Here is an 11,066-nt window from a genome sequence, read left to right on the forward strand (position 1 = left end):
TACTTGGGTTTTTGGTATGGGGATGATTGAGCCATTCGTCCAGGAGGTGGGTAGCTTATTATGTCTCATTGCTTATGTTACATAATGGAGATAATGGACCTCAGAATACCTACACGTTGTCGTAGTGTCATAAGCTGTACCACGCACACCTGGTAGTGTGAAGCTTTTTAACTTTGATGAGAAGTGTGTCTGTGTGGCTTAGATTCAGTGACTCTTTAAAACATTACATATTAGGCTCAGAGTCAGTGAAGAGAGAGAGAGACATTTCAGTCATCCCGTTCTTTCAGAGTCAACGTATTGATTAGAATGGTTATAGTTTCACGGTTGGAAATTTATCTTATTGTCGTACGTTTCGAGAAGAATATTGGCAAAACTAGACGCAGCAGCCTAGTGGTAGGTCTTATTAGTTCGTTGGCTGTGTGTAGTGGATGTGGACGCTGGCTGTGTGTAGTGGATGTGGACGCTGGCTGTGTGTAGTGGATGTGGAGGTTGGCTGTGTGTAGTGGATGTGGAGGTTGGCTGTGTGTAGTGGATGTGGAGGTTCGCTTTGTGTAGTGGATGTTGACGCTGGCTGTGTGTAGTGGATGTGGACGCTGGCTGTGTGTAGTGGATGTGGAGGTTGGCTGTGTGTAGTGGATGTGGAGGTTGGCTGTGTGTAGTGGATGTTGACGCTGGCTGTGTGTAGTGGATGTTGACGCTGGCTGTGTGCAGTGGATGTGTAGGTTGGCTGTGTGTAGTGGATGTTGACACTGGCTGTGTGTAGTGGATGTGGAGGTTGGCTGTGTGTAGTGGATGTATAGGTTGGCTGTGTGTAGTGGATGTTGACGCTGGCTGTGTGTAGTGGATGTGGAGGTTGGCTGTGGAGGTTGGATGTGGAGGTTGGATGTGGAGGTTGGCTGTGTGTAGTGAATTTGGAGGATGGCTGTGTGTAGTGGATGTGGAGGTTGGCTGTGTGTCGTGGATGTGGAGGTTGGCTGTGTGTAGTGGATGTGGACGAGAAACTTGACTGGTTCTCTTACCTTCAATTACTTATAGTGGTTCTCCACGCCCTAATGAGAGGGGTGTGCGAGCTCGCTCTATCAACAAATGTTTCCAAGTCATACTGCTTAAGTTTGATCATACGCTGATAACCAGTTGCTAAGGCAGAGTCCAGCAATTTCAACAATTATGGCGTTTGCGATATTCTTTAAGCTAAACCCATTATTCCAGTGACTGAGTTATATGTGTGAAGTTGTGGATGGGCTACAGTGGGCATGTTGTTTGTTCTGGCTAGCTTGAGACGTGTTCCCTGGCTCTCCTGACCCGTATCGGTCGTTGTAAGAATCGCTGAAGGGTTTGTAGTTAGTCAGTCAGGGGTGAGCTCCTCTGCTGTGTCAGGTGGATAAGACTCGTACCAGCGAGACATGCCGAGAGGCAGAGCATTCACATTTATCAGTGCCAGCAGTGACCCGTTTTTGTTGCACTTGACCCCAGAGAGAACGGTAATCTTTTTTTTTTTTTTTTTGGATAGACTTCGATAGTCGTTTTGTGGCTTATCTTGGAGGTGCAGGAGAGGGCTGATGACTATTTGTATGTTACGAACGAGGGGGGGGGGGGGGGTTTACACTCGTGTTGCTACGTCTGTTAACCATTCTCTCTCTCTCTCTCTCTCTCTCTCTCTCTCTCTCTCTCTCTCTCTCTCTCTCTCTCTCTCTCTCTCTCTCTCTCTCTCTACACTATGTCATTGCTCTTATTCCAGTCTAAGAAAGTACCCATTTCTCGACCATTCCCGAGAGAAGGATGACCAGCTGGGTAGGCTTTGACTGGACTGCCACGCCCAGGATTCGAACGCGGGCAAGCTCCGTGCTTGAATGATGGTCAAAGACGCTGACCACTACAGTACACGAGGCCGTAGTATATGATATGAGAGATGATGAAGCTATACTAAGGATGATTTTTTGGGCATTAGGTCTATCAGCTGCCAGGGTTATTAAGGGCCGTCGACGTTAAGCTACGTCTGCCACTTGAATGATGTGATGAAGACCTTCGTCAGGTGGTCAAGATGATTCTGAGGTCACACACACACTTTCACTATGTGTTTGCTGATAACCACGAGGAAAATGGTCAAGGATCCCTCACCAAATGTGAGTGGACTCTCGATCCCCTCCCATTAATTGTATGTCATTATATTTATCTCGTCTTGTTCACCGCTGATGCCCATTTAGGGTGATATGGCTAGAGATGATATAATTATTTCATGCTTCGCGTTAAAATCTCCAAGGATGAGAGTCGATTTATATTGGATACCATCTGGCAGACCCACTGTGCTGAACTTGCCTGTTGGCGCACACTGGTTTATGACCTTTATGCCATGGCATTGTATTCCACGACTCCTCCCCCCCTTTTTTTTTGGGGGGGGGACCCTGGATATAAGATCCTTCAACATCCAGTGCCCTGGGGTGAAATAATTTAAGATTATTGGTAGGTAACCTCGGGGTACCTTAATGTTACTTGCAGGCCTGCACCACATCAGTGATTCCTATTGTTTACCTTATGATGAAGGGGTGGATACATGGGTAGGTTTGGCATAGGCAGAAAACCCAGCAATGTTTGTTCTTATCCTCATTATTACTCATCTCAACATGGCAGAGTTATACTATCATCAGTCCAGTCGATGTTCCTTGAGGCATTACGTATATGCAGTCCGGGATTGATTGATGATGAGTTTGAGAACATATATTGTGTTGGATCCAAGTTAAAGAGTCCTGCATCTTTCATTGATAATTCCCTTGACAGAAAAATCATTTCATAGTTAAACCCAAACCTCCCCTTGATACCAAGAATCTTTTACTTCTCCCTTTTGGTGATAATTTTACATTACTTCCCAAGTTGTTTTAATCCTTTGATGTGAATTTAAGTTTCAGCAATAACCATACTATAAAGAATATCTAAATCAAAATCTCTCCAGAAAATTCTGCGGAATGTGTTTACAGAATATCATGTAAAAATTGTAATATGTTCTCTGTTGGGCAGACTGGTAAGGATCTTTATGTCTGACTTAAGCAACTAAAATATAGTATAAGGACAGGACAGTAATCAAATACTTTGTTTAATCATGTTAAAGGCTATGACCATTGACTGGAGTAACGCTAATTCAGTTAACTGTAACTCCTTTACCACGAGAAATATCATTGAATGTTCCATGATTAAATACACAAAGAATTTATACCATGAGTATTAGTGAAGGTCTTTACAAACTTGATAGCTTTACCGCAGGCAAAATTTTTCAAGAGTTCTCTTTCTGTCCACATGATAAAGATTTGTTATGACCGGCATGATGCCAGACCTGATTATCACCCTCCGATAACGCTTGTTTTACCAGCGGCGTCTTAGCTGCGTCTCTTCTTTTTTTCTTTTTTTATAGCAACTGACTGTTCTACGTCTTCTATCTCATTCCTGTATCTCCCCTGACGGTATGGTCATTACACGAAAGTGCTCTTCAGAACTTACCGTGTTTCATTTTCCTCGTGGTTATCAGCAGATATTAGATCACGCGCACCACTGACCAACTGTGAATAAGAGCAAGGTTATTAGGCACAGGAGGGCTGAGGGACAAGTCAATTGGGAGGTAAGTTTGAATGGAGAAAAACTGGAGAAAGTGAAATGTTTTAGATATCTGGGAGTGGATTTGGCAACGGATGGAACCATTGAAGCGGAAGTGAGTCACAGGGTGGGGGAGGGGGCGAAAGTTCTGGCAGCGTTGAAAAATTTGTGGAAGGCGAGAACATTATCTAGGAAAGCAAAAATGGGTATGTTTGAAGGAATAGTGGTTCAAACAATCTTATATGGTTGCTAGGCGTGGGCTGTAGATAAGTAGTGCGGAGGAGGGTGGATGTGTTGGAAATGAGATGTTTGAGAAAAATATGTGGTGTGAGGTGGCTTGATAGAGTAGATAATGAAAGGGTAAGAGAGATGTGTGGTAATGAAAAGAGTGTGGTTGAGAGAGCAGAAGAGGGTGTATTAAAATAATTTGGCCATATGGAGAGAATGAGTGAGGAAAGATTGACAAAGAGGATATATGTGTCAGAGTTGGAGGGAACGAGGAGAAGTGGGAGACCAGATTGGAGGTGGAAAGATGAAGTGAAAAAGATTTTGAGTGATCGGGGCCTGAACATGCAGGAGGGTGAAAGGCGTGCAAGGAATAGAGTGAATTGGAACGATGTGGTATACCGGGGTGGACGTGCTGTCAGTGGATTGAACCAGGGCATGTGAAGCGTCTGGGGTAAACCATGGAAAGTTTTGTGGTGCCTGGATGTGGAAAGGGAGCTGTGGTTTCGCTGCATTATACATGGCAGCTAGAGACTGAGTGTGAACGAATGTGGCCTTTGTTGTCTTTTCCTGGTGCTACCTCGCGCGCACTTGGGGGGAGGGGGGGTTTGTCATTTCATGTGTGGCGGAGTGGCGACGGGAATGAGTGAAGGCAGCCAGTATGAATTATATACGTGTGTATGTATGTATATGTCTGTGTATGTATATGTATGTATACGTTGAAATATATAGGTATGTATATGTGCGCGTGTGGACGTGTATATATATATATATATATATATATATATATATATATATATATATATATATATATATATATATTTTTTTTTTTTTTTTTTTTTTTTTTTTTTTTTTGCCGCTGTCTCCCGCGTTTGCGAGGTAGCGCAAGGAAACAGACGAAAGAAATGGCCCAACCCACCCCCATACACATGTATATACATACGTCCACACACGCAACTATACATACCTACACAGCTTTCCATGGTTTACCCCAGACGCTTCACATGCCCTGATTCAATCCACTGCCAGCACGTCAACCCCGGTATACCACATCGCTCCAATTCACTCTATTCCTTGCCCTCCTTTCACCCTCCTGCATGTTCAGGCCCCGATCACACAAAATCTTTTTCACTCCATCTTTCCACCTCCAATTTGGTCTCCCTCTTCTCCTTGTTCCCTCCACCTCCGACACATATATCCTCTTAGTCAACCTTTCCTCACTCATTCTCTCCATGTGCCCAAACCATTTCAAAACACCCTCTTCTGCTCTCAACCACGCTCTTTTTATTTCCACACATCTCTCTTACCCTTACGTTACTTACTCGATCAAACCACCTCACACCACACATTGTCCTCAAACATCTCATTTCCAGCACATCCATCCTCCTGCGCACCACTCTATCCATAGCCCACGCCTCGCAACCATACAACATTGTTGGAACCACTATTCCTTCAAACATACCCATTTTTGCTTTCCGAGATAATGTTCTCGACTTCCACACATTCTTCAAGGCTCCCAGAATTTTCGCCCCCTCCCCCACCCTATGATCCACTTCCGCTTCCATGGTTCCATCCGCTGCCAGATCCACTATCTAAAACACTTTACTTCCTCCAGTTTTTCTCCATTCAAACTTACCTCCCAATTGACTTGACCCTCAACCCTACTGTACCTAATAACCTTGCTCTTATTCACATTTACTCTTAACTTTCTTCTTTCACACACTTTACCAAACTCAGTCACCAGCTTCTGCAGTTTCTCACATGAATCAGCCGCCAGCGCTGTATCATCAGCAAACAACAACTGACTCACTTCCCAAGCTCTCTCATCCCCAACAGACTTCATACTTGCCCCTCTTTCCAAAACTCTTGCATTCACCTCCCTAACAACCCCATCCATAAACAAATTAAACAACCATGGAGACATCACACACCCCTGCCGCAAACCTACATTCACTGAATACCAATCACTTTCCTCTCTTCTTACACGTACACATGCCTTACATCCTCGATAAAAACTTTTCACTGCTTCTAACAACTTGCCTCCCACACCATATATTCTTAATACCTTCCACAGATCATCTCTCTCAACTCTATCATATGCCTTCTCCAGATCCATAAATGCTACATACAAATCCATTTGCTTTTCTAAGTATTTCTCACATACATTCTTCAAAGCAAACACCTGATCCACACATCCTCTACCACTTCTGAAACCACACTGCTCTTCCCCAATCTGATGCTCTGTACATGCCTTCACCCTCTCAATCAATACCCTCCCATATAATTTACCAGGAATACTCAACAAACTTATACCTCTGTAATTTGAGCACTCACTCTTATCCCCTTTGCCTTTGTGCAATGGCACTATATATATATATATATATATATATATATATATATATATATATATATATATATATATATATATATATATATATATATTTTTTTTTTTTTTTTTTTTTTTTTCTACTATCCGCCATTTCCCGCGGCAGCGAGGTAGCGTTAAGAACAGAGGACTGGGCCTTTGAGGAAATATCCTCACCTGGCCCTCTTCTCTGTTCCTTCTTTTGGAAAATTAAGAAAAAAAAAGAAAAAAAGAAAGAAAAAAAAAGAAAAAAAAAAAACGAGAGGGGAGGATTTCCAGTCCCCCGCTCCCATTTCATTTCAAGCTAGAAGTTTCAGTTTTCTAAATTATTTCTTACTTTCTTCGTATGTATATATATGTGTGTGTATGTATATGTATATATATATATATGTATATTATCCCTGGGGATAGGGGTGAAAGAATACTTCGCACGTATTCCTCGCGTGTCGTAGAAAGCGACTAGAGGGGACGGGAGCGGGGGGCCAGAAATCCTCCCCTCCTTGTATTAACTTTCTAAAATGGGAAACAGAAGAAGGAGTCACGCGGGGAGTGCTCATCCTCCTCGAAGGCTCAGAGTGGGGTGCCTAAATGTGTGTGGATGTAACCAAGATGTGAAAAAAGGAGAGATAGGTAGTATGTTTGAGGAAAGGAACCTGGATGTTTTGGCTCTGAGTGAAACGAAGCTCAAGGGTAAAGGGGAAGAGTGGTTTGGGAATGTCTGGGGAGTAAAGTCAGGGGTTAGTGAGAGGACAAGAGCAAGGGAAGGAGTAGCAATACTCCTGAAACAGGAGTTGTGGGAGTATGTGATAGAATGTAAGAAAGTAAATTCTCGATTAATATGGGTAAAACTGAAAGTTGATGGAGAGAGGTGGGTGATTATTGGTGCATATGCACCCGGGCATGAGAAGAAAGATCATGAGAGGCAAGTGTTTTGGGAGCAGCTGAATGAGTGTGTTAGTGGTTTTGATGCACGAGACCGGGTTATAGTGATGGGTGATTTGAATGCAAAGGTGAGTAATGTGGCAGTTGAGGGAATAATTGGTATACATGGGGTGTTCAGTGTTGTAAATGGAAATGGTGAAGAGCTTGTAGATTTATGTGCTGAAAAAGGACTGATGATTGGGAATACCTTGTTTAAAAAGCGAGATATACATAAGTATACGTATGTAAGTAGGAGAGATGGCCAGAGAGCGTTATTGGATTACGTGTTAATTGACAGGCGCGCGAAAGAGAGACTTTTGGATGTTAATGTGCTGAGAGGTGCAACTGGAGGGATGTCTGATCATTATCTTGTGGAGGCTAAGGTGAAGATTTGTATGGGTTTTCAGAAAAGAAGAGTGAATGTTGGGGTGAAAAGGGTGGTGAGAGTAAGTGAGCTTGGGAAGGAGACCTGTGTGAGGAAGTACCAGGAGAGACTGAGTACAGAATGGAAAAAGGTGAGAACAATGGAAGTAAGGGGAGTGGGGGAGGAATGGGATGTATTTAGGGAATCAGTGATGGATTGCGCAAAAGATGCTTGTGGCATGAGAAGAGTGGGAGGTGGGTTGATTAGAAAGGGTAGTGAGTGGTGGGATGAAGAAGTAAGATTATTAGTGAAAGAGAAGAGAGAGGCATTTGGACGATTTTTGCAGGGAAAAAATGCAATTGAGTGGGAGATGTATAAAAGAAAGAGACAGGAGGTCAAGAGAAAGGTGCAAGAGGTGAAAAAAAGGGCAAATGAGAGTTGGGGTGAGAGAGTATCATTAAATTTTAGGGAGAATAAAAAGATGTTCTGGAAGGAGGTAAATAAAGTGCGTAAGACAAGGGAGCAAATGGGAACTTCAGTGAAGGGCGCAAATGGGGAGGTGATAACAAGTAGTGGTGATGTGAGAAGGAGATGGAGTGAGTGTTTTGAAGGTTTGTTGAATGTGTTTGATGATAGAGTGGCAGATATAGGGTGTTTTGGTCGAGGTGGTGTGCAAAGTGAGAGGGTTAGGGAAAATGATTTGGTAAACAGAGAAGAGGTAGTGAAAGCTTTGCGGAAGATGAAAGCCGGCAAGGCAGCAGGTTTGGATGGTATTGCAGTGGAATTTATTAAAAAAGGGGGTGATTGTATTGTTGACTGGTTGGTAAGGTTATTTAATGTATGTATGACTCATGGTGAGGTGCCTGAGGATTGGCGGAATGCTTGCATAGTGCCATTGTACAAAGGCAAAGGGGATAAGAGTAAGTGCTCAAATTACAGAGGTATAAGTTTGTTGAGTATTCCTGGTAAATTATATGGGAGGGTATTGATTGAGAGGGTGAAGGCATGTACAGAGCATCAGATTGGGGAAGAGCAGTGTGGTTTCAGAAGTGGTAGAGGATGTGTGGATCAGGTGTTTGCTTTGAAGAATGTATGTGAGAAATACTTAGAAAAGCAAATGGATTTGTATGTAGCATTTATGGATCTGGAGAAGGCATATGATATAGTTGATAGAGATGATCTGTGGAAGGTATTAAGAATATATGGTGTGGGAGGCAAGTTGTTAGAAGCAGTGAAAAGTTTTTATCGAGGATGTAAGGCATGTGTACGTGTAGGAAGAGAGGAAAGTGATTGGTTCTCAGTGACTGTAGGTTTGCGGCAGGGGTGTGTGATGTCTCCATGGTTGTTTAATTTGTTTATGGATGGGGTTGTTAGGGAGGTAAATGCAAGAGTTTTGGAAAGAGGGGCAAGTATGAAGTCTGTTGTGGATGAGAGAGCTTGGGAAGTGAGTCAGTTGTTGTTCGCTGATGATACAGCGCTGGTGGCTGATTCATGTGAGAAACTGCAGAAGCTGGTGACTGAGTTTGGTAAAGTGTGTGGCAGAAGAAAGTTAAGAGTAAATGTGAATAAGAGCAAGGTTATTAGGTACAGTAGGGTTGAGGGTCAAGTCAATTGGGAGGTGAGTTTGAATGGAGAAAAACTGGAGGAAGTGAAGTGTTTTAGATATCTGGGAGTGGATCTGGCAGCGGATGGAACCATGGAAGCGGAAGTGGATCATAGGGTGGGGGAAGGGGCGAAAATTCTGGGGGCCTTGAAGAATGTGTGGAAGTCGAGAACGTTATCTCGGAAAGCAAAAATGGGTATGTTTGAAGGAATAGTGGTTCCAACAATGTTGTATGGTTGCGAGGCGTGGGCTATGGATAGAGTTGTGCGCAGGAGGATGGATGTGCTGGAAATGAGATGTTTGAGGACAATGTGTGGTGTGAAGTGGTTTGATCGAGTGAGTAACGTAAGGGTAAGAGAGATGTGTGGAAATAAAAAGAGCGTGGTTGAGGGAGCAGAAGAGGGTGTTTTGAAGTGGTTTGGGCACATGGAGAGAATGAGTGAGGAAAGATTGACCAAGAGGATATATGTGTCGTAGGTGGAGGGAACGAGGAGAAGAGGGAGACCAAATTGGAGGTGGAAAGATGAAGTGAAAAAGATTTTGTGTGATCGGGGCCTGAACATGCAGGAGGGTGAAAGGAGGGCAAGAAATAGAGTGAATTGGAGCGATGTGGTATACCGGGGTTGACGTGCTGTCAGTGGATTGAATCAAGGCATGTGAAGCGTCTGGGGTAAACCATGGAAAGCTGTGTAGGTATGTATATTTGCGTGTGTGGACGTATGTATATACATGTGTATGGGGGGGGTTGGGCCATTTCTTTCGTCTGTTTCCTTGCGCTACCTCGCAAACGCGGGAGACAGCGACAAAGTATAATAATAATAATAATAATAATAATAATAAATATATATATATATATATATATATATATATATATATATATATATATATATATATATATATATATATATATATATATGTATATATACATGTGTATATGTGTGTGTGTTTTCAGTTTTTAAAAAGATGAAATAAAAGAAGAAGAAGGTTTACAGCCCCTTGCTCCCTCCCCCTTTGGTCACCATCTACAAAGTGAAGATGGTGAAGATGGTTACCATGGTTGTTTGATTTGTGCAGATGTGGTAGTGATTGGTTGCGGCAGGAGTGCATGATGTCACCATGGTTGTTTGATTTGTGCAGATGTGGTAGTGAGGAAGTTTAATGCAGGAGTCTTGGAGAGAGGGACGAGTATGCAATCTCTCAGGTGTGAGAGGGCCTGGGAAGAAAGTTAGTTGTTGTTTGCTCTGAGACATTCACTGGTGGTGGTTTTGAGTGAGAAACTGCCGAAGTCGGTTACCGAGTTTGGAAGAGAGTGTGAAATGAAGTTGAGAGTAAATGTAAATAAAAGTAAGGTTATTAAGTATACAGACTTGAGGGATTAGTTAGATGAGGTGTGAGTTTGAATGGAAAAAATTGGAGGAAGTGAGTTGCTTTAGATACCTGGGAGTGGACATGGCAGTGAATGGAGACATGGAGGCGAAAGTGAGTCATGGGATGGGTGAAGGGGCGAAGGTTCTGGGAACACTGAGGAATGTGTAAAAAGAGGGATCATTATCCTGGAGGGCTAAAATCTTTATGATTGAGGGTAAAGTTGTCTCAGCAATTTTATATGGATGCGAGGCATGGACCATACATAAGGCTGTGTGGAGGAGGGTGGATATGCTCGAATGAACTGTTTAAGGACGGTATGTAGTGTGAGGTGGTTTGATCGAGTCAGTAATGAAAGTGTAAGAGGAATGTGGTAATAAATGGAATATGGTTGAGAGAGCAGAAGAGGGTGTGCTGAAATGGTTTGGACACACGGAGAGAATGAGTGAAGAAAGTGTGACAGAGGGTATTTGTCAAAAGTGAAGGGAAGGAGAACCAGGAGACTAAATTGGAGGTGGAAGAATGGACTGAAAATGATATTGAGCGATGGGGGCCTAAACTTGCAGGAGGATGAAATTGCATGCATGGGATTTAATTAGAATGATGTGGTGTACTGGGGTCGACGTGCTGTCAGTGGACTG

The sequence above is a fragment of the Panulirus ornatus genome, chromosome 30, assembly GCF_036320965.1.
Source record: "Panulirus ornatus isolate Po-2019 chromosome 30, ASM3632096v1, whole genome shotgun sequence".
NCBI classification, from domain to species: Eukaryota; Metazoa; Arthropoda; class Malacostraca; order Decapoda; family Palinuridae; genus Panulirus; species Panulirus ornatus.